This window comes from Biomphalaria glabrata, chromosome 13 (genome assembly GCF_947242115.1).
Source record: "Biomphalaria glabrata chromosome 13, xgBioGlab47.1, whole genome shotgun sequence".
Taxonomy (NCBI): Eukaryota; Metazoa; Mollusca; class Gastropoda; family Planorbidae; genus Biomphalaria; species Biomphalaria glabrata.
In genome coordinates, this window is record NC_074723.1 from 8770571 (window position 1) to 8796499 (window position 25929).

Genomic DNA, 25929 nt, shown 5'->3' on the forward strand with positions numbered 1-25929 from the left:
ATATATATATATATATATATATTCATTCACCCAAGATTCGTTCAAAAGTTACATGTGACATGTTTATTTCAGATAGTTATATTGTATCTAATGACGCGTCGTCTGTCAATAATAACAACGGAAGTTGTTTTGCATTCTGGAACCAAGTAAAATCTTGTAGTAGAGCTAAATATAACTCAGGAAAGTCCAAGGTACTGAAATTAACATATATTTGACATTACACAGGTTGTGGATTGCTCACATTTGTCACATCTTTCTAGATCTAGGCATTAACAAAAAAAAGAAGGAAAGACAATGGATTAGGTCAGTCGGTTTGTATATTCTGTTTTATATGTCTGCCTGGTCGTGTGTGGCATGCGCTCTGGACTGTCGTTCAATGGACCCATTGGTGCCGTGTTAGAGCCCTGCTCGCCTCATCCTCCGTCGCCCTGCAAGAGTTTTGGGCTATGATGCAAAGCATTTTCAAAGCATCCGAAATATATATAACAAACCACACACAAACATTCATATTGTTTCAATTCATTTCTGCAGTGTTATAACATCTAAAGTATTTTGTGTTTATTTATTTTAAAATTCAAATATGTGCTTTTATATTATTAAACTATCCAAATTAGATTTTGTTCAGCGAATTCTATTGAATGGGTCTCAAGATTACGCTAGAATGTATGAGTCTAGAATCACAACATTTTTGTAGTCAGAGGTAAACCAAGTGTTTGATGTCCTTACTATATCCACATTTTGTTTCTTCTAAAAGTAATGCTGAATTTTTTTTTTTAACTCAACTCTAGCTTCATTATAAATAGACCTAGATGGAATTTTAAAAGATTCAACACATTTTGCTTAAAAGTGTTTTATAAGTAAAAATGACTTGGGGCTGGGACGATACAGATATTGGTCCTATGTTTTTTTGCACGATGGCTATCTCGTCTGCTGGACTGTGTTGGACAGAATATTTTTACTTTGCAAATGAAATATTTTGGAACAGACTTTAGCATTTACATTTTGAGCTCTGGTGCCACGTGATATCACGACCTCAGCTCCACGTGATATCAAGACCTCAGCTCCACGTGATATCACGACCTCAGCTCCACGTGATATCAAGACCTCAGCTCCACGTGATATCACGACCTCAGCTCCACGTGATATCAAGACCTCAGCTCCACGTGATATCACGACCTCAGCTCCACGTGATATCACGACCTCAGCTCCACGTGATATCACGACCTCAACTCCACGTGATATCACGACCTCAGCTCCACGTGATATCACGACCTCAACTCCACGTGATATCACGACCTCAGCTCCACGTGATATCACGACCTCAACTCCACGTGATATCACGACCTCAGCTCCACGTGATTTCAAGACCTCAGCTCCACGTGATATCACGACCTCAGCTCCACGTGATTTCAAGACCTCAACTCCACGTGATATCACGACCTCAGCTCCACGTGATTTCAAGACCTCATCTCTTGAATAACATTTTAACAAAGTCTAGTTTTAGATTTTTGTTTTATTTTATTTTAAATTGCTTTTGCATATCCCAACGTTCATTCCTTAGCATGCCGAGAGCGCTATGGTCCAATCTGTGGCTGTATCTGTGAGTAGGTTTCCGTGCTGCCTTTAGTCACTCAACCAACACAACTTATCTCGTGTCGAGTTTAGCCACTCATTCCACAATTGAGAATAATTTGATACCCCCTCGCCCCCCCCCCACACACACACATCCCAGGTACTCTAACCTTTGTTCCCATATGGAAAAGAGCCGGCTGCGTTCATGTCAAGTTTTTAACTTAACTCATTTAGCTCCTAAAACATTAAAAAATTGTTCTTACTTCCTTCTCGAAAAATATCGGTCAAAGGTCAATCGTGTTATTTACTTGATCGTTGGGCGTAGAAGAATCGTGTGGAGCAACTGTCACAGAAAAATACTCACACACACAAATTCAATTAACGGAATATATAGGTGATAAGCCGAATTCGTCTTCTATGTTATTTACTCCACTGAAAAATGATGATATTATGGTTGAAATGATTGAGAATGGAATATTAAGACAGCTGGTCGGATCTTGTATCTATGTATGGAAACAAATGTGTATGGAAATACAATTAAAAAACAAAACATGTTACCGCTAAATGTTGTTGGCTTCTGAGTGAATAAGAAAAACAAAACAATAAAAATACGTCAAAAGGTCAAAAGTGAAAGGTCATGTCAAAGGTGAGACGTTAACTGTGGGGAGATAGTATTACATTTAAAAAATTAATTTGCTTTTTTCCTACGAAATCAATGTGGATCTGTTGGCCATCAGAGTTGTCGGTCTTGATTTACACGCTCTAATTTTAACCTTTCTCTTATGAATATTGAGAAGTTTGTTTTTTTTTTAATTTAAACTGTACACTCCCCTACTTTCACACAACGACACGCACGCACACACAGCTTCACTTTCACCTATTCCTTATGCTAAGTGTTTTAGACCTTTAAGCACCACCCATGATCTGTTGGTCAACACAGAACTAATGCTCTAACCCATTTTTTTCCCTATCATTAAGTTTTATGGTAACACGTGACAGAAGGAACCAATGACAATACAGATGACTAAGAGCTATAGGAAAACTACAAACCAATAAGAGCCAAGCTTATTACAAAACGGGGCCGACATGAGACTTTACCACTTCTGTCAACCAGGAAATGCTCAGAGCTATCGATTGGGACGAAGGAACTGAACCGGAACTAGATGCCAGATTTGTTCAGTCCACACCACCACTAGAGAAGATTAAGATAATCTGGAAAGACAAAGGCAAAGCCCTCGCCGTTTAAGTCAGTCTGATGATCTCCCTGGTCATGGTGACATTCTTGTATGCTCGCGAATCTCGGACGTTTACTCCAGAATTAGAGAGGAGGATCCTAGCCATGGATTCGAGATTTATTGGTAGTACCCTAGATATCACCTTGTAAGGCCGCACTACAAATTAAGGAAATTTGAAACAGGATCACAATAGCAATGGGGACCCACTATGACATGCTGACCAATGTCCTAAAAACTTAGACTGTATGGCAAAGACCTTCCTACAGAGAACAGTACAAGGAGAAAAAAAGAGGAAGAGAAAGAATGTGATGGGAAGAACATCAAAGTATGGACGAGCCTTTCAGTGAACTCTTAAAGAAAAAACAACAATCTTAGTAGAAAAAGACGTTGGACAGATTATGAGTGGTGCCCCAATGGTCCATCAAATTAAAGGATAGGTGAAAGTGGTAAAGGCGATATTCAAAAAGGTCCTTTTTTCCAAAGAGAAAAATGAATCGCATGCTAACAAATTTAACTATTTTAAATCTCTCAACCTTTTGAGAACGACTTTACATCTGAATCCACTCGTGCGACACAACCTTAACCCTAAATATCAAGTCTAAGATATATCATTTCATCCTAATCAAGTTATATGATAATCAATACATCACTTCATCACATATGACTGCCTGGTCGTGCGTTATGCTATGGGAGGTATCGTCTCAATGGTCTCGGGTTCGAAACCTGCCCTGCTAGCCCCTGCCGTCCTGCAGATGGTTTGGGCTAGGGCGTATTAGTTTTCAGTTGTAAGGGAATTTTCGAAACTCAAGTCTTGTCAAAGTTTTGTGTGAGTACATTCATTCCATCATCTCTTAATACAGAGTCTGGGAGTCTGCTGACAAAATTGGACAAACACAACGCTTCGTAATTACTGAATAATTTTAAGGAAAAAAAAAGTATCAATATCAATAACCAAAAATAAAATCAATAACCAAACACTTTGAACAGCATGTACCAATGGTTAGTTAGTTCAAGAGCATATGCAATTTTTTTTTTAAAGTTCCCCTTTCATTCCTTGGGATCTATATGGCAGATGAAGCAAATGTCATCTGTTTCTATAGCTGACGGCTGACGAGGGTGTCATGTGGTAAGCACAATGATCAACCGACTTTATTATCCACAACTAATGTCAAGTACCTATTAGAGGTGGACTCAAGGGCGTCATAAGAGTCCCGAAATAAAAAAATCCCAGTCATCAGCTAGATTCGAACCCAAGACTCCTCGTTTCGGAAGCCAAATGCCATACCACTCATCCACCAATGTATATCCAGAGGTAAAAAAACAACTAAAAATACATCCAAAATATTTGTATATGATCAAGTCATTAAAATCCTTTTACATAGAAAATCCGGGTGAAATATCACTCCGAAAAAAAAAACTCATTAATTTTTTTAAATTAAATTATTATTAGGCAGAATCCAAATATCGAAAGCCGTTCCTCCTACATAAATTTCAAAAACAATAATTTCATAGAAAGCAGAATCGATTTCAGTAACTCATTTGTAGAAAAAAAAATGCTTAATCGCTGTCCTTTTAATATTGCTTAACATAAACAACACACAATTCATAAATGCTTTTCTTGTAATTCTGAATTGACTTCTGGACACAAAGCACTTTTACAAATGTACTGCCCACCCCCCTTTCTACATCCATTAAAAAAAATAGGGGTCTAAAGCCATGTTCTTTATAGATGATTAAGACTTCAAAGAGCAACGGTCGTTAATTTTAATAGCCGCAGCTGGCGACTTCACTAAGCGGAAGGGAAGGGGTTAATGTTTTATGACACACTCAAGCCTGTGTTGGCGCGCGGTGGGTCCACTTCGGCTAATGCCCTTGACATTCTATGGAGTGTAGATGTAACGTATATATGTCTGCCCATACATTTTTAAATATTTTTTTTTACAATACCTCTATTCAAGTCACTCCTTTATTGATCTGAGTGGACGAGATTCTCGAATACTACTCTAATGATTTTTCCTGTAAATTTAACAGTTGATGTATATTGCTGAGAAAAGAATTACTAGCTCGTTGGCCACGATGAGAAAACTCTAGTCTGATCGTTATAATTTTTCAAAAAAAAAATAATTTCATTTAAATTTGGTTAGAGAGTTAGGTCTAGAGCCAACATCGGTTTTAAAAAGATTTATGGAGTAAGGCATAATTGATTCAAGAGTTTTTTTTGTAAAATGTTTTACATGTTTCGGATGTTCCTTCAGAGTTGAAGATAGTTTACTTTCTAGTCCAAACCTCCCGCAGGACGACGGGGGATGGGAGCGGGCAGGATTTGAACCCTCGACCATCGATAAATCCGAACGACAGTCCAGCGCACAAACCACACGACCAGGCAGCCAAATTAATGTTCAGGAAAATGTTTGCGTATCGTCTTCTAAGTCTTGATCTTAAGGTCTATCATTGGAGTCTTATAAAGTGTATTAGCAGATCGCATAACCAGGATGCTTTCTTTGGGGGGGGGGGGGGTGAGACAACAGGGAGTGGTGGAGGGTGTGGGGGGGGGGGAGACAATAGGGCGTGGTAAAAACGTTCAATTGTTTTTTAATCTAGCGCTCACTAATTATAAAGAGAGAAATACTCGTTCTGTGAGTTGTGTAAAGAAGGTGTTGCCGGTATTTTTAATATCTTCTTTGTTTTACTTTAAAGTACTTAAGTAACATTCTTACACATACAGATGCAAGTGCGTACTAATATCTCATACTCGAGAGCCTTCAATGCTGTTTCAAATAGTGTAACTCACAGAAATAAATAAAACAACATTTTATCAAGTCAGTAATATGTGTCTGTAATGTGTGTCTATACTTGTGCCTGTAATATGTCTGTAATATATGTCTGTAATGGGTGTCTGTAATATATGTCTGTAATATTTGTCTGTAATATGTGTCTGCAGTCTGTAAAATGTGTCTGTAATAATGTGTCTGTAATGTGTGTCTGTAGTGTGTGTCTGTAGTGTGTGTCGGTTGTCTTAAAAGAACGCATAAATGGCTTCTAGTTGTGTGATTTATATTAAGCCTCATTAATGTCGGACATTTTCTACCATCACACTAATAGTAGCCCGGGACATGACAGATAACCTTGACCCTAATGTCCTCATTTCAATCAAATTTTATTTTTGTTCCATAACCCAGTTGACCTTGTACATCTTAATAGATCTAGTAGAGATACTTCAAATCGAGGCTGGTATATTTCATACAATTGTAAACAAAAGAGAAAAGGAAAGACAACTATGAAAAACAACAACTACAAAATGACGGAATCGCCTGGAACCACTCGAGTCAATAGAGCTAGACGGTACTGTCTAAAATTTAGTCATCAGTTAGTAAGAGTGAAACTTGACTCATCATAAAAATTGTTCAGTCTTTAGTCGGGCCAGTAGAGTTACTGAGGTAGTAAAAAAAGATTTTTTTTTTTTTGGAAAGAGGAAGGGGGAGGATATTTCAAACAAAGATAAGAGTTAAAATGTAAACGTCGAACCCAGCACACCTGCCCAGCTTTGGGCGCCGTTACCGTGATACGAGCATTTCCAGTTTTAAGTGTTTCGGGTATTCTGCTCTCGCAGAGACTCGGAGTATCCTGTTCTCAATTGGCAAAGGTTTTACTGGCATCGCTGTAATGGTAAGAGGTCGATAAGGAAAACAGAATCCTATGTAGGACACTTTTTTTTTTACAAAGCTTATATTAACTTATTCCATCTTTCTGTATATAATTCTGGTGCAAATCTTTTGCCCGTTTTTTAGCGGCCCACAGATAGAGAAAAGACGCTATTAGTTTTGTGTGGACTGTCCGTCCGTCCCATTTAGAGCTCGTAAACTAGATAAGATATTGGAAATTCGACATAATGATATTTTAGACCTTCAAAGTATCACATGATACTATTTTTCTTTTCTGTAAGCGAAAAATTTAATTTTTAAAACTAAATAAGCAAACATTTTTTTTATAATAATACACCATTTTCACTATACACTTTTAATAGTAACAAACATGGGAGGCTATTTAATAAAAGACATGACTATTTACCATTTTTTTTTTTTTTTTTTTTTTTTACACATTTATGCAAACGGTTTTAGATTTTTGTCAAAAATTTTTTTTACAAATGTATTATTAAGTTAAGTAAGTTCTGTCATACTAATTACTACATTTACAAATTTTAAAAAACTTTTTTTAAGAGAAAAAAATATATTTAATATGCATATAAGTGGAACATAATTTAAAACAACAATGAATAAGTAGTTTTCATATTATCTCGTGGACTGCAGATATGATACATAACCACGGATCACTTTTTTTTTTTTACGGAAATATTGTGTTTTTTTTCTTGAGGCTTTGAATAAGAGATTGAACTCTACAAAACAATTAGATCAATAAGATAATCATTATATGACATCAGTTAGGCCAGGTTCACATCTAACTTCACATTCACTTTCACCTATCCCTTGGTCTGCTGGACCGTTAGGGCACCACACAAGATCGGTCAACCTTCAATCTCCATTCTTCTCTGTCGTTTGACGTTGATAGAACTTCATTCTGATGTTCTTTCTGAAAATATAGAAACCTGCCTTTTTACCTGCCTGGGTGGACCACTTCGGAGGCCAATTTTAATTATGTTTCCAAACAAACTGTTTTTGTAGCCTTGACCTTGTTTTTCCCAATTTGTATTCACGGATCAAGTAGAAAGTTTGTCAATACACGATTCAATAAAAAAAAAAACAAAAAACAAATTATTTAATCCATTAGTGGTATTTATTTAATTTTGTTTTATAGAAAAAAGGGGAGTTAAACCCTGCAGAATTGAGAGACATGCCACTGATATTGCAGTTCTTTTCCTTAGAAAGGCTTTTTTTTTTTGTGGCACTGACTACCACAGTAATGTACTGCTCAGTGGGTAAAAAAAAATGGTTGGGTTGTAGAGGAAATAAACGTTTTGTGTTTGGTATTTTGCTTGATACACGGCCAACACATTATTATTCTTATGTCTGAATCTTTGAGCTCCAAAGCAATGAGCTGTTTTTTTTTTTTTTAGAAATTTAAACCTAAAGACATGATGAGGTTCTTTATTTATACAGTCACTCTACACTGTTCAAGTTGGTTACGCGAAGTGTGGATTTATACCCTCACGTAGGAGCCGTATATTCACTTCCCTAAACTATTTGAGTTATGAGGTATATTACGTCTAGGTATTATACCTCGGAGCTTAAATATGTATAGTGGACCCTAAGTGTTTTGCCTATAGGTAAATCCGACCCTGATAATTTCAATAAAAAAAAAAACAACAACTAGTGTAAGAGCTTATCCAAACTAAATCAACACTAATCCAAAGAATACGACGCCAAGAACTCAGAGTTTGGAAATGTGTTTTGTGACGGCTTTGTCCCAATTAAAAATAAACCGGTTATATTTACAATGTTGTTACGTACGCAGAGCAGTGTAAATGCCCAATGGTGATTGCGTGTTGAAGAGAAAGAAAGAAAAGGACAGAAAGATGGAGAACTGTGAACGAGTATATTATTGATATTATTTTTCGTCGAATCAAAGATCTCATAATCTATGACTCGTTCTGTGTCGTGTATAATTAACAGTCTCATCTGCTTGTAACATACGTACTGTCTGTATCTAAGACCACGGAGCTTAGTAGACTTGGTATTAGAACAAAGTAACCTATGTATTGATAAGTATTGAGAACCACTGCTAGACCACAACAAAAAGGCATATTGGCTTTTATTAATAAAATCTAGTGACATAATGTATTGATAATGTCTGATATAGCCGTCATCCGTTTTATCTAACCGTTTATCAATTATTTATTGATATTTATATATGTTATATATATATATATATAATATTTATTTATACATAAGGAGAGAGAGAGAAAGAGAAGGAAAGAGGAAGAGAGAGCGAGCGTGGAATTTTTCAATCAATCTTTTATTATTGGTATGTTGTAGTGATGTAATCTAGATAATATTAGATCCATCAAGAAGCCATCTGAAATCTTGTTCCACTTGAGTACATATGGCCAACAGATAGTGCTGTGATAAATCAGAAGGAAGTCAATACTTAACATTACATACAATATTTGAAAAGTTCACTACACTTTTTTTATGCTTCAAAGAGATTTTATTTTTTGCGGCCGCCAAAAGGAAAAGACGCTATTGGCTATGAGTAGTCTATCTGTCCGTCCGTCTGTCAAAATAAGTTTATATCTCAAAAATCGAAAGAGTCATTAGAAATTCCTATTTCACTATTGCCTGTGTCGTGCTCACAGAACGAGGAAAGATAACTTTTGGGTTTCTGAGAAAAACGTGTTTTTAACATTAAGTATGCAAACTTCTTGCAAAAGATTTTAAGTTTCTTTTTTTTTTTAAATAGTTTTTACCGAGGTCCTATGTTTACCGAGGTCCTATGTTTACCGAGGTTCTATATTTACCGAGGTCCTATGTTTACCGAGGTCCTATGTTTACCGAGGTTCTATGTTTACCGAGGTTCTATGTTTACCGAGGTCCTATGTTTACCGAGGTTCTATGTTTACCGAGGTCCTATGTTTACCGACGTCCTATGTTTACCGAGGTCCTATGTTTATGTCACAGTCTTAGTTGACATTGCATGATCTAAAGTTCACGTCATGTTAAGAGTTTAAAAGACACGTGGAATTCCTGATGTAGAAAACAGGAAGTAGAATGAAAAGTTGACTTTGAGTTCATTCAAGTCAAGTCAGTAAGGTCTTGCTCCCGGTACAGGAAGGTTGGACGTTTCTTCCTGGACTGGTGTATATATATGCATATAGCATGAAAGTCGATAGACTAGTCATTGTTGATTAATAATATTTGAGAGTTGATTTCATAATGTGCTTATTGGATATTAAGGTATTATTCGTATTTCAATGGATATCTATAGTTGAAGCTCCAGTGTCACTAGTAGTAATTGTTCTTATTGTTACCCGCTGAGATGCGGACGTGATTGATACTTTTGATACCGCTGTTATGCGGATAGGATTATTATTTCTTGACTTGTAGCACTAACAAGGAGTGCAGTATATTATTATTATTTTAGTAAAATAAACTTCATGTCGTCTGCTGAACGGACTTGAGTCAGTCGTATAGTGTTTGTCTTGTCACGTGTCTAGAGTACTTCAGGAAGCAAGAACCCAGTATTACACCATTCAACGTTCATTGACAGTTTACCGAGGTCCTATGTTTACCGAAGTCCTATGTTTACCGAGGTCCTATGTTTACCGAGGTCCTATGTTTACCGAGGTCCTATGTTTACTGAGGTTCTATGTTTACCGAGGTCCTATGTTTACCGAGGTCCTATGTTTACCGAGGTCCTATGTTTACCGAGGTCCTATGTTTACCGAGGTCCTATGTTTACCGAGGTCCTATGTTTACTGAGGTTCTATGTTTACCGAGGTCCTATGTTTACCGAGGTCCTATGTTTACCGAGGTCCTATGTTTACCGAGGTCCTATGTTTACCGAGGTCCTATGTTTACCGAGGTCCTATGTTTACCGAGGTCCTATGTTTACCGAGGTCCTATGTTTACCGAGGTCCTATGTTACAAAGAACGTATGATAGTTATAATTCTTAGACTGTGTAGTGATTGGTATTTATCATTGGTTGTTATATTTTTAGGCGCGGTGGCTGAGCGGTAAAGCGCTTGGCTTCCGAACCGGGGACCGGGGTTCGAATCCTGGTGAAGACTGGGATTTTTAATTTCGGGATCTTCGGGCGCCTCTGAGTCCACCCAACTGTAATGGGTACCTGACATTGGTTAGGGAAAAGTGCTGGCTACATGACACCCTCATTAACCGTAGGCCACAGAAACAGATGACCTTTACATCATCTGCCCTATAGACCACAAGGTCTGAAAGGGGAACCTTTTTTTGTTTGTTATGTTGTAACTGAAATATTGAAACAATTTTAACTTATCCTTCTGTAACACAAACACAACTCTGAAATGTGTCCAATGAAGAAACAAAACACAACATACAAAAATAGGCTTCATATAAATCCGTTTCCAGATTTATCCAATGTAAACTAACATTAACTTTTAGCTACACAAACAGATAGAGCTGTTAGAGTGTCAACTGTAACATAACAAACACCATAGTTTACAATAGCTGCTCAGTAACAATGATTCATGGATGCCTTATGATGCCTTATCTCATGCATAATATATAGAAAGGCGTGTCGTAAACATTTCCCCGTAAACTGCCAGCGTAGTATTGTCTTTTGTTGGACAATGTCCAGACAACATAAGACATAACAAATACTTCTCCCTTGTAGGGAAGATGAGTCTCTGACTTGCCAGATTGTCACATGGTGAATTTATTGAGATTATCTCGTTTGTTGGTGTGGCGAAGAGTTTCAATAAAAAAATATGATACTTACATTTAGTTTTTTATGCACGAGTTTTATATAAATATAAATGATATTCCGATAAGATATACTAAATGTGTTGGCCTCATTCAGTCGAAGAACGACTATGGTTCATCTCACACACTTTCTCATGTGGCTGTGGAGCTCTTTTTTGGAGAGACACTCCCGTCCACAAAAATCGCAGGTTTAGGTGGCTTTCGCTTTGGTGGTAGAGGAGCCGACCATTTTTCGTATGGCACGATTTTATTAGAGCTGAGGCCCATGTTTTTCGCTGTCCAAAGCTTTCTTGGTCACCGTCTCTCTCCATCTAGCGCGGTCCAGGGCTATGTCTACCCAAAAGTCAGTATCAATGTTGACTGTTTTGAGGTCCCGCTTTATTACATACACGCAACGGAGGTACTATTCGTCTATTACGCTATACCGTATAAAAGCTGGCACAGTTGCTGCTTTAAGAACAGAAACAGAAAAAATGTGAATGTAATAAAGAAACGCTAACCTGCTCCCCGACACACACACACATACAATCACACACACAATCACACACACACACGCTCTCTCTCTCTCTGTCTCTCTCTGTCTCTCTCTGTCTCTGTCTCTCTCTCTGTCTGTCTCTCTCTCTCTCTCTCTCTCTCTCTCTCTCTCTATCTGTGTGTGTCTCTCTCTCTGTCTCTCTATCTGCTTGCTGTTCTCTCCCACTCAGTCCTAATCTTACATGAGGCGATCACTCTACTCTCATTCTGGGTAGCAATTTTATTCATGTTTAAATTTCATCCAACCAAAAGAATAATAAGTTCCCCCTTTTTCAGACATTGCGATGTAAAGGTCATCTATTTTTTTTATATCTTACTGTTAACGAGGGTGTCATGTGGCCAGCTCAATGACCAACCGACTTTACTTTACCCCAACTAATGTCAGGCACCCATTAGAGCTGGGTGGACTCAGAGGCGCCATGAAAATCCCGAAATTTAAAATCCCAATCTTCTCCAGGATTCAAAACCAAGATCTTGGTTCGGAAGCCAAGCGCTTTACCACTCAGCCACCGTGAATCATTTCGTCCAACAATCAAAACATTACATATCAACATCCAGACAGGTTCAATTTTGAGACTCTTGTTTTTTCAGATCTGTAACTGTAGCTCGAGATTTGGGGGGGGGGGGGGAGGAGCCATGTTTTACTCGCTTCTGACATGGTACAGACGCCTCGTCCAAAGCCTATACTACAATTTCTCTTGCACCTCTGAGTCCACCCCCACCCACATGCTATATAAATCAGCTATTTCATTCAAGTCAAAACATAGTTTTCAGATTTACCTTTTTTTTTTTCATTCTGTAATAGTAGAACTTGTATAAAATCTATTTGACATATTTGGGACTAGAGTTGTGACGTTTGAGATGTTGGTTATCTTTAGTTTAGTTCTCTTTTATAAGAGATGTATCCGACAAGTGGTTACGATCTAAAAGTAATAGCAAATTAATTGCAGTCATGGATGATGTGCAGACTAAACATCACTTGAATTCATTCGTGCTTTGGTTTTATTATTAAACAGTTCGTCCGCATGGAATAAAGTGCATGCCTAAATGTGTCTATTTTATACAGTTGAAAATTTATTTTTTTCATTGATGTATTCTGTAGCGTGCGACCTTAATTGTAACAGGATTTTCAAGAAATAAATAAAAGTATGTACGCTTCTGTTTTTGTAACCTGAACTGAATTTGTTTTCATTTGAAACTTTACCCAGTTCATTCGTCATTCAGCTGACGTCATTTAAAGGCTGCAGGTCACACATGTGACAGATAATCAAACCATAGGCATAGAATACATATATTCTCATCCCAAAATTCAATATCCCATTGTCAGACTCGGAGCAAATTGCAGATGTTTTAAACAAAACATGGCATAAAACAAATAAAGAGAACACAGAATTCTAGTTTCCCTTTCAGACTTTGCCCTCTATAGAGCAGATGTAGTAAAGGTCATCTGTTTCACTGGCCCATGGATAACGCGTGTGTCATGTGACCTGAACAACGACCAATCGCTTTTAATTTTACCGAACTAATGTCAGGTACCCAATACAGCTGGGTTGACTCAAAGACGCCTTAAAGATCCCTAAATTAAAAATCCTAGTCTACACCGAGATTCAAACCCAAAGTCAAGCTCATTCACCACGCACCCATCCATGTGTTAATCGAGTCGTCTTTGTTAATTACAGACTTGTATTAAATCATTGCTGAAGCTACTTACGCCACCTTCTCAAACGCCACTTGTAAAGAAAAAAAGTATTTCTCCGAACTTATAAACCTCCAGTATTTAAAATAGTTCATATCAAAACTTTTTAATTACCTCTATTCAGAATGAGTGGGCAAAACCTTTTGAGTAAACATTTTGGGGTGACGTGATTTTTGAAAACGGCTCTAACTATTTTTTTAAATAGAAATTTGACAGTTGATGTACACTGTTGGGAAAAGAATTACTAGGTCGTTGGGAAGAACTCTAGTTTGATCGTTGTATTTTGTTAAAGAAAAAAACTTGGCTAGTGAACTAGAAACAATTTATCTTGAACAGACTACACGTATTCGGGTATTTCCGCTCTATTCATTAAAGAGTTTAATAAATTAATGTTCATGAACATTTTGCTCACCATCTTCTCAGCCTAAGTCTAAAACCCTTTCATTTGAATATTATTAAAAGTAGTAGATTTTTACTTGGGTGAGGTGGCTGAGTGGTTAAGCAATTGGGTTCCGAACCTTGGCGTCCTAGGTTCAAATCAAGGTGAAGATTGGTGAAAATTGGTTATTATGAATTCAGGATTTATTGGGCGTTTCTATGTCGACCCAACTGTAATGGGTACCTGACTTTAGTTGAGAAAGTAAAAGCGGTTGGTCGTTGTGCTGGCCACATGACATCCTGCCCGTATACCGTTGGCCAAAGAAACGGATGACCTTAACATCATCTGCCCTATAGATCGTAACGTCTGAAAGGGGAACTTTACTAGTAGATTTATACACTAGATTAAGAACTAAACAGTAGCTCTCAATGCTGTATAAAAGAGATATTTTGATTCTAACAACTTTTTGTAGTTTTACTTAATGTAATATAGAATATATTTGCACGATGTTTGATAGAATTTCTACAGATGGATTATATCACGTTCATTGAGTGACATCGATTTGTTTTCACTTGTGTAACTCAGAACACATTTATTATATTATTTAGAACAGCATTCCAATCGCAGTCAGTCAAAAAAAGAAATAAAGAAAGAAAACACCAGACATGGCCTCGAGGGCCCAGGCTCTAAAAAAGTGCGCGCCCTAAATGTCAGTGGGCTATTAAAGTAATGAATCGAAAGAGTTGATGCCCTGAGTAGTGTCCCCACCCCAACCAGCGAGTCAGACGTTAGAATGAAAAAAAAAAAGGGTGTGTGTAGCACTCTACAAGTTAGTGCTAATGGCTACCCTCTTCCAGTGCAGTTGAAGTCTCATGGTCCTCTTGCTATGTAGGTGAAAACTTATATGGCTGCGTTTGCGAGTTAGATGTGTTGATGGGAATGCAGGTATTTATCTCTCTGTAAGCTACTGCATTAGCAACATTTTTGACAGCATAAACAATAACATCATTATCGTCATCCACACCATCATAAACACCACCATCACCAACAACAAATAACAACAGCAAAACAACATCAGTAATATCATCATGATCATTGTTGTAGACGGTCGTCGACTTGTAGCACCAAACTGCTGGTAGACAACTTAACCGCTGTAAGGGTATTATATCTTAACTTGTAAAACTTGAAATAACTGCAGTAACTTCTTTGTGAACCAAACTAAATACAGCTTTATTACAGTAGAAACAAATTCAACATGAGGTAAAATGAAATAAATATACTTGACTTTAGTCCATAATATAAAATAGAATTCTGAACAAAATCCAACTCACTACAAAAACACGTCTTTTCACTCTGGCAATCTGGAGTCGTCTGTTCTACCTAACACCGCTGACGACATAGCCGTTTATCTTACATCATCAACATTACATATCTAACCACTTATCACCGACAGCATGAAAACACACACACACACACACTCCATAACAATCATGAACATCATCATCATTAACAACATCACCATCCTCATTAATACCACCACCTCTACTATCATCATCGACAACAGAAACAGCGTCAACAATATTAAAAGACAAGAAAAATAACAGCAACAATAACAACTTCATAATCTAAAAAAAAGTTTTTTGCTAACACGAATGACAAAAGCAACCAGAATATCATCTTGAAAAGAAGCAGAATAGAGAAATACTTACAAAAACAAAATAAATCTGGATCAGTCATGTCATTAAATTTGTAATAGATCTAGAATCTAGACTAACAATAATGTGCGATTAGAAAATTTAAAAAAAAATGTTTTTTGCTTTCAATGCGAAGTGATCATATCACTTGTCTAGACCAGTTGGCAAAAGTGTGTGTGTGGGGGGTGATGAAGAAGGGGCTACATGTGTGTGTGTGGGGGGGGGGTGAAAAAGGGGCTACATGTGTGTGTGTGTGGGGGTGAAGAAGGGGCTACATGTGTGTGTGTGGGGGGGTGAAGAAGGGGCTACGTGTGTCAATGTTACCGTGATCGCTTTTTATATGCATTTAACAAATAGTTGTGCGACATGAATTCGAACTCGATGGCTCAAGCCTCCTCATCACATCCGTCAAGTACAATTTCTTTCCCCTTGTTCTATACAAAGCAACAACAAAAAAACAACAACTAATTACCATTAGTTAATTTACTCATTGGTTATTTTTTAAATTGATTGTTTCTTGCTTGGTCAGGTACAAGAAATAATTATGCAAAATTTCAACTTAATCCGAGATCGGGATTAATCATATTAATCATACGTACAAACATTTTACCAGACAGACAGACAGAGTGAGTTGATATAGGATTTGTAATGACAGCAAGAATGAAAACATTAACACCACCAACAACAAAGCAACAGTAACAATAACAACAGCAAAAGAAATAGCCACAGCTACAACCACAACAATAAAAGCAGTAACCATAACAACCAGCTTGAAAGAGAAACAGAAACATCAACCACATCTAAATGACTTTATCAGCATTTCTTTCCCTCTTTTTTACCTCTAATTACAATCTCTATAATCCACGCAAAATAAAAGCCTCATTAATTATATCGCTAATGACGCTTAAAAAATACAATTAAAAATCCAGTCTATTGTCGATAACGGCGTAATATTTCACCATTTCTCTAGTTTTGTATCCTGGCCAGGGCATCTAAGGACATCATTATGACATAAAAAAATGGCATCACTCAAGTGTTTTTAATCATTCTATCGAGGAATGTATTCTATGAAGGTGAACAGTATTCTCTTAATCTGGCTTCCTGTCTCTGCTTTTAATTTCAGTTCAGCTAATTTATCAAAGAAATGAACTAGCATGGGCCCGGGGATTACGTCTGGTTAAGAGCATGCCAGAGCACGGCGCGAGGATCCAAAATGGAAAAAAAAATTATGACAAAAACACACATAAAAAAATGTTAATACTTGAAATGTGAAAAGGATTGACCTGTATACGTCTCGATAATGTGTTAACGAATCAATCTTGATTGAACTCCTGAAATTGATGTAGTGGGCAAGTTAAGAATCGCAATGGGAAGTTAAAAGACAACTATTCCTGAGGTCAATAATTCAAGAGAGTGTTTTATGACCAGAACAACAATCAACTACATTTACATCACATGCAGTAAAAACGACCAACTGCATTTTGTGTACTATCGTATAATTTGTTTCATTATATATGTATGAACTCAATACTTAGACCTGTGGATGCTCGGTTTTGCCTAGGTCAGTGTGAAATCTAAATGTTTAGTTTTGCCTATGTCAGTGTCAAATCAAAAAGCTCAGTTTTGACTAGGTCAGTGTCTAATCAAAAAGCTCAGTTTTGTCTAGGTCAGTGTCAAATCAAAAAGGTCAGTTTTGCCTAGGTCAGTGTGAAATCGAAACGCTCAGCTTTGCCTAGTTCAGTGTCTAATCAAAAAGCTCAGTTTTGTCTAGGTCAGTGTTACACAAAATGCTCAGAAGTAGAGAAGGAGAGATGGAGATACAGATTCACATAAAGCGAAAGACAGTAGGAAGACATTCCTTGGGTAGAGAAAGCAATGAGAACATAAAGAACAACAAAAGATTGATAACTTTTTTAGTGCCAGCAGTAATTGTAACAATAAATATCTGGTAAGCTTGATTATAGATTGATAGAAAGCCAGTAAAAGACCGGGAGAATGAGAGAGAGAGATAGGAGAGAATGAAAGAGATGAAGGGATAAATTGTGATTGAAAGCAATAGAGAGAGAGATAGCAAAGAATGTGTGTAAATGAAAAGAAATGAAGAAAGATATATATATAGAGAGAGAGAAAGAGAGAGAGAGAGAGAGAAAGAGAGAGAGAGAGAGAGAGGAGAGGAATATAGGGAAAAGAAGAAATAAAAAAAACAACAACTTAAAAAGTTATTAAAAAAAAAAACAAAGCCTATATAAGGGGAATAACTCATTTCCAGCCAAGAATCTCAATATTGTAAGAATTACGTCCTACGCGTGTTCCTATGCCGATCTAGTCATGCATGTTAACTAATGACTTAAATTCTGCCAAGTCACTGGTTTTCCTGGCTGGCTCAAGCAACCCATTCCATGCTCTAATAGCACTAGGGAAGAAGGAGCATTTGTACAAATTTGTCCTAGTATAAATCATAAAACAGCCCTTATCTTATAAAACAGCCCTTATCTTATATTGGAGATTTTCATTCATGTTGGAAAAACAATACACAACTTTTTGGCGTATCCGGTGTGTAAACTAAGGGAAGCGTTTACTGAGCTAAAGTTTTCTTGTCAAGATCTCAGATTATTTCCAGCACCTTTTAGCACCGCAGAAAGAAGCGTTCACTTCCGCTTGGTGCGCACACAACACTTTCAATACGGAGAGACGTTAGACCTTACTCTATGACTTTCAACTTATTGAGAAACAAATGGGCAAAAGGAGACTTGATACGAACATAGACTTCAAATAGTCAATTCTCTTTTATTTAATTTGCAGCTTAATTGAAGGTCCTTGACATTGTAAAGTTTTTCTTGAATATCACCCGATAAGTCTGTATGTCCGCAAAACAGAAGAGACATTGCTTGATTAGACTTTGCTGTAGCCGTGCTTTGTATAGACTGAATACAAAAACATGGACACATTTTACATTGCCGTTCTTAAACTGAATTTACAACGCAACAAATGTTGTTGTTTTTTTTTCTTTACCGTGCCTTTATTGAACTCGCAATTTCATGGAAACTTCTGGAAGAAACCTGGACACGGATCTCTAAAACGGCTCCAACGATATACTAGAAATTTGACAACAGTTGATATATTAGTTGGGGAAAAGAAGGACTAGCTCGTTCGTCACTCTGGTGAAAACTCTAGTTTGACCGTTACCATTTTTCAAAGTAAAATAAAAAAATATATTTAAATTCGGCTAAAGAACTAGAAAATATTTATCTTGATTGGACTAGATGTCATTGTAAAGTTCGCATTCATTCAAGAGTTTAATACATTAATGTTCAGGAACACATTGCGTACCGCCTTCTAAGTCTAAATCTAAAGGCATACCATTGCAATATTATAGACTAGTAGATCTATACATTCGCTTAACCAGGATTCTTTCTCCGAGGAGGGGGGGGGGGCGGGTGGAGGGAAATGGGCTAATGTAAAAAATAGTTCATTTTTAAAAAATCTAACATTCATTAGTTACGGATGGATGCCTGGTCGTGCGGTTTGCGCGCTGCACTGTTGTTCGGATTTATTGATGGTCCTGAGTTCAAACCCTGCCCGCTCCCATCCCCCGTCGTCCTGCGGGAGGTTTGACCGAGGAAGTAAATTATCTTTAACTCTGAAGGAACATCCAAAAAACATGTCAAACAGTTTACAAACAAAAACATTGTAAGAGAGGAATAACGCTCCATACGTTGTATAAAGGAGGTATTGCCTTTTTAAAACATGTTTTTTTCTTGTTTGTGTTTCTTATACCCGACGTGCCATGTTGATATGCACATGTTGGTTTGAAGATCAAAGGAAGATTTGAAGACATTGTCAATAACGTGAGAGAACGTTGTTTGATGGGGAGTTGTTTCTCTTTGACCGGAGTTTGTTCTCTTGGTTTTGTGTATGTCCAATAAACAAATGTTGAACGAATAACAAATGCAGTTTGGTTTACATTTCTGAGGGAGGGGATTTTGTTTTTTGGTTCTCATCTCTGCCTCTCCCTGTCTCTCTGTCTCTAATCATTCTCTTTCTCCCTAGCACTCTCACTCTCTTCTGTTACTCTTCTTATCACGTCTTTTTCCTTTACCTTCAACATCTTTCACTGTCTCTCTCTATCTGTCTCTCTCTATCTGTCTCTATCTGTCTCTCTCCGTGTCTTCTTTCCACCTCCCTGTCTCTGTGTCTTCTTTCTGCCTGTCTGACTCTGTCTCTCTTTCTTTCTGTCTCTCTCTCTGTCTCTCTCTCTCATTGTCTGTTTCCCTCCGTCTCTATCCCTATGTCTCTGTCTCTCCGTCTCTCTGTGTCTCTCTCTTATCATATTTCTCTCCTCTCTCTGTCCACGCCTTCTTCCCTCTCTGTCTTGTTTTCTCTATTTCTTTCTGTTTGTAAACATTTTTGTTTCTCTTTGATCTTCTCGTAAAATACGACAAGCCATTCCTTTAAAAGTTCATTCAATTTGACATGCGACAGATACTGATAAGTTATAAACAGTCCCTGTAATAGTTCTATGTCAGGACTCGATAAACTGGTAGTTCCGATGTCAAGAAATTATTCTCTTTCAATAACTTTTTAGTATTTAACAATTTGGTCCGAATATTTGTAAAATGTTTTGCATGTTCCGGATGTTCCTTCAGAGTTGAAGATAATCTACTTCCTGGTCCAAACCTCCCGCAGGACGACGGGGAAGGCAGCTGGGGCAACCAAAAATACCGAATGACAGTCTAGCGCACACACCGCACGACAAGGCAGCCATCCTAAAAAGCGACTAGTCTTATTAACCAGTGGTCCAATTAACCAGAGTCTACTGTAAATGTTTTTTTTTTCATTCTACCGAAATTTTAAATAACTGTCAACTTTTTTTGTCCGGTTCTTTATACATCTGTCCTTGCTACACACTTGGACTGGACACAATTGATTTGCTAAACAATTTCTAGACAAGACGTCACGTAATATGTCCACTTCATACGTCTGTCAATACTTCTTTCCTTCTCATATTGTGCTGTAAATAACACAAGACAAATAAAAACGTGACGTCAAGTCTGGATACACTGAAACCACATATCCTAGATCTATCTATCTATATATCTATATATATACACATCGCGCTTCAAAGCCAACGTAATCCAATATGAATGAGCTGATGTATTGTTTAGGTTACGTACAGCGTGAATAGAAAAACATATGTGGCTATAAACCAAAGGGTGGCCTAATACTTATCAGCATACATTCGATTTGAAGAGATGATAGTACCTCATGGGAATTAAGTGCGAAGTTGTAGTCGAAAGAGTTGCATTCTTTGTAGCATTGGATAAAACGCGATCCTTGGATATCTATCGCCCACTATAGAAACAAACAATTTTTTTTTCTGAATTATACAATGGAATTGAAGTCTACAATATTATCATAGACAGACAGACAGACAGACAGACAGATAGAAAGACATACAGAAAGAAAGAAAGAAAGAAAGAAAGATAGATAGATAGATAGATAGATAGATAGATAGATAGATAGATAGATAGATAGATAGATAGATAGACATGTATATATAGAGAGACAGACAGACAGAAAAATAGATAGATAGATAGATAGATAGATAGATAGATAGATAGATAGATAGATAGATAGATAGATAGATGCGTTCTAAATTTAAGATAAAACTTATCATTTTTGCGCATAACCTTTTATGTTTAAACATGACCAAATGTGCATGAATATTAATGAATCTAGTTTTTAACATGAGTTTGATATAATTGACTCTAGGCTTTAGCTACATGTACATGACTAGGATTAAGCTATATATGCATCATTCTAGGTTTAAGCTAGATGTACTCTAGACTTTAGCTAGATATGCCTAGACTTCCCAGTTCAATATCTAGTGTCAAGGTTACATTTTTGTTTACAGAAATCCCAGGGAGCCTCGATGCGGAAGTCACCTTCTAATTGTAACCCTAACCTCGATCTTCATCAGCCCCCAACTGCGTGTGCTAGAGACACATACAGTTCCTCATCACATTTTACTTACTACCCCCCGCCCAGTCCACCCCCTCCACCTCCATCTTCTCCCTTTCTTAGCTCGTGATTTCATTTCCTTAGCTATACCAGCTTCCATTACAGCCAAATTTGATTTGTCAAATATTGTTAAGTCCGGTGTCAGCAGTTGGATTTTTTTTTTTACCTTTTAATAAACTGATATTGGCGAACACAATTTGGAGGGAGGAGAGAAGAAAAAAAAAATTGAGGGATAAGAAGGATAAGGTTAATGGGATAAAGTTATCGATACCTTTAGAGGAAGTAATATAAGTACGCATTTTAGGAGAAATAATTTATTTTTTTTTCTACAGTGTTATCAGTTTTTTTAAAGCCTTGTCTGACACTATAAACTTATTTAGGCCTACATACAAACTCTAAGTCGGCCCATTCGGATCAGCCGAACTTACACATAACGTTACACAAGGACTCACACACTCAAAGCAGTGACCTCGATTTAAGCCATATTATTGTATCCAAAAAAAGTGGAAAAGGAGAACCGTTCTTGACTAGTTCTTAGAATACGTAAAATCCGTAGGCACTAACTGGTAAGAGGTTGTGAATGTCGTTTGTGACCGATCTCTGGGAGAGAGTCTGCCACCCTTTGCACCGAACGCACGGGAGGATCTAAGTCTAAGTAAATTAGTAGGAAATCTTTATTATTAACTGACATTTTAAACGTTTGGAATTATTGTGAAAGGCTGTGGTCTTTCCAGTTCTAGATATAGCTTTCAAAAAGCACGCACTGCCTTTTTTTATCTTGATAAATAAAAGGTTTATAAGTATTTGCATAAAATATGCATGCTTAGTCTTAAAAACAAATGAGAAACGCTTAAAGTGATTTAAGGAAACAATCGCTGCACTGGTTTTGAATAAAATGAAAGAGATGGTGAAATAGAATTCTGTTTTATAGTTTTTTTCAATTATTGGCATATGAACGAGAATAACAGACCGACGAACGGATGGATACACAGCACAAACACAATCGAGACCTCTTCCAATAAGGCCGATGAAAAAAAATATGAATAAAGTGTGGGCCACAAATTACTTAGCGCAAAGCACTAAAATATTATTTGATCCTACCTGTAGAAAACTAGGCTAACGGGCCTTCTCCCTACAGCCAATCTCATACGATTTTAACTTAGTTCTACTCGGGCAAGGCTTGGAACTAATTATGAAAAGGAATTAATCGTTCATTTATTGTTTACCATTATTGTTTATATAATGATAATGCAATATGCTTATTGTTTGCAAAGTAAACTACATTCAAATTAATTTCTTTCCCTGTATTTGTTCAAACTGTCAATCGTATTGACTGATTTGTTTGAATGATTTTTTGAATGATTAGTTTTCAGCTCACTGGGCTTCAGGATAATTAAGTCCGGCCTTACCACTACACACGTGTCAAAATTTGTTTGGAAAAAGGAAAGGAAATATTTGTGTAATATCTTAGGCTGCGGAGTTATTCTAACTAGCCAAGTTACGTCTTAAAAGATAATATCAAGAAATATTAATTCTATTTTACATTACAGAGTCCTCGGTAATCACGCGTCGCTTATGGTGTGGTGTGTTCATAATATAAGTTAGAGGTTTAACTCTTTCTCTCCTAACTGACAATACCAACGTTGATTCCACCAAAATGTGGTAAATAATTACGGAGGGAAAGAGATAATTATACAAATGTAATAGAAAACCAAAACGAAACACAAAACAATAAAATGCGAATGTTTTTTTTTGTTACATTACGATTCCCACAGCTGGGGCTGCGTAACCACGAGAAATACTGCACTCCTCATTAATCTTCGGACTCGAAGACAAGCCTTATTATTAGTATGATTCCAATCGTTAATATGACACTAATAATTATTGATTTACTGTAGTCCAAATTAACACCCAGCTCACAATAAAAACAAACGCGAACTATCACATATTAAAACGAGATCCACCAAAAAAAAAAATGTTTTCTACAGAAGGAACAATTTAAAAAAAATTAATTTGGTGCCTATATATAAGATAAATAAACTAATTTGATATATATATGAACTGTTACTAATTACAACTTACCTCCGCTATTTCCAACCGTTTAATATATCATCAGAAAAAATTCAAATGATGAAAACACGGCACAGAAAAACTGATGTTGAGTAATTCTAATGAAATCTTATAAGATTATATTATTATTCCATAGGTATCATATCCAATGATCTCCTCCACAAGCAGAATAAGAAAAAGAAATAAGATGGCAGTAATTAATTATACTGTACACCTGCAAGTTTTATTTCTTATTTACACACAAACAAGTTTCTGCACTTTTTAAAAGAAAGAAACCTGTCCCCTATCACTTTCATAAGACGTAGGGTCCAATTAATAATATTATTATGAGCCTTTTGTAAACCAATAGATCTAGATCTATAGAACAAATGAACAAAAAAAAATTTGGGAGATTGAAACGAAGTGGACAGCGAATGACGCGCTACGATCGGTCACTCTGCTAAAGGATAAAGTGTTTTTTTTTCACTCTCTTTTTCGTGACGTGCTTTTTCCCCCCTCTCTCTTTTGTTTTATGCTTACTCCCACTCTTTCCTCTCCTTTCTCCCTCTTTCGCTCGTGCACTGGTCCAACGTGTGGCCTCACAGAACGAGCCTGCATGGAGGCGAGAGTGTTGAACGCGAGTGGAGAGAGAGAGAGAGAGAGAGAGAGAGAGAGAGAGAGCGGAACACGCCAGAAGGGAAATGATTAGCACTGAAGTGAGAAGAGGTACTCACGAGGCAAAACAACAACAAAAAAAAAAGAGGTGAGAGACTAGGAGGAGGGGAGAGATGAGGGGAGGGAGGGGGTATCTTGTGGATGAGTGCACACGGATAAACAATAATTTACCTTGTAACACCGCGGCAACATTTCTCATCGTGACAAACCTGTTACCTACATCCCACCAGGTACCTAGGACAACAAAAACAACAACCACCACCTTGGCATATAGTATGTAGGTTTACGACTCTCTGACGCAACATGTGATTAGAGCCACATGGCGATACATACAGAGATCACTGCCTCAACTCACGCGCACATTGCACGCGCTGTTAGGATTTAACTGCTCTTTCTTAAACCCCGTTTAGCCGCCGGCGATCTTCTTCTTTTTTTTTTTTCCTCCAAGGAATGACGATGGCCGTGTACACATTAAATAGTTTCTATGTAGACCTGCGGATATAAAACATGAAGCGGCTAGCAGAGAAAACAAAGAAAACAATTGTCAACAGTCAAATGTTTAGTTTTGTACTCTCTTTGGTTTGGAATTAAACAATAAAGACTTGCTAGCAAATAGAGCTTTGAAGGAAATAGAAATGAAACAGTCTTGGAGATTTTCTTAAAGGGCAGATAACAGTTTTCTTTCTTTGTTGTATCCTGTGTACAGAGGAGACCAAGATCATATCAACAAGATCGTCTCTTGTTCTTCTGCCTTTCTTCTGCCTTTTTTCTGCCTTTCTTCTGCCTTTCTTCTGCTTTCCTTCTGCTTTCCTTCTGCTTTTCTTCTGCCTTTCTTCTGCTTTCCTTCTGCTTTCCTTCTGCCTTCCTTCTGCCTTTCTTCTGCCTTTCTTCTGCCTTCCTTCTGCCTTCCTTCTGCCTTTCATCTGCCTTTTTTCTGCCTTTCTTCTGGCAGACGAAATACAAAAGTAAGGCCAATGACATTAGCTCCAACTGAAATAATCTGCCCAGGGTGAGGCCGAACGTTTCGGGCTCACATACGTCTCGCCAGCCACATGAGGAGGCACAAAACCCCAGTGCAAAGCCCTAGATGACAATAATGGTCATCATCGAACCTCGATGGACGAGCTATAATATAATAGAGATAGGAGATGCTGGAAAAGGGGGGGGGGAAGGAAAACAGTCAACAGCATTATAAAACAAATATGGTGGCATTCTTGATTTAAGCCGCGTATGAAAGATAACCCCTACAGATTGTAGAATCGATTGGAATATTTACTAAAAAGAGACAAGAAAATGAGTCGGTTGTAAATCTAGCTGCAAAGTTGCTTCTATTTTAAGTACAGAGATTAAGCCAATTAAGCACAAATTTATTTTTTTTTATTGATTTCATACAATAAGAATTTATAGATTCGTAACACACTTCAGACATTGTAACAGACATACTCAATAAATAAATTTTAAAAAGTATTAAAAATGAAGTTCACTTTTTTTTTCCTCAGTTTTTTTAAATTGTTTGAGTTGAGGTTGTGAAGTGTTACTCTAAGTTGACCCGTGGCGTAAGGTAAAAGGTCATACATACAATTTGATGTGGCTAAAGCAATATCAACAATTTGTCTAGACTGTGTCCTTGCAATAGTTTCATTTGAATTCTGTTGGTGA

At 37.2% G+C, this 25929-nt stretch overlaps 1 long non-coding RNA gene across 1 annotated transcript in view; it reads right to left on the bottom strand.

The window, feature by feature from the left end:
- Window positions 1–24194, bottom strand: part of LOC106056077 (uncharacterized) — a 193685-nt gene extending 169491 nt beyond the window's left edge. Inside the window, exon 1 of the long non-coding RNA XR_008774453.1 lies at window positions 23629–24194. This is a non-coding gene — a long non-coding RNA (uncharacterized LOC106056077). The remainder of the gene's footprint in view (window positions 1–23628) is intronic.
- Window positions 24195–25929: the final 1735 nt, after the last annotated feature.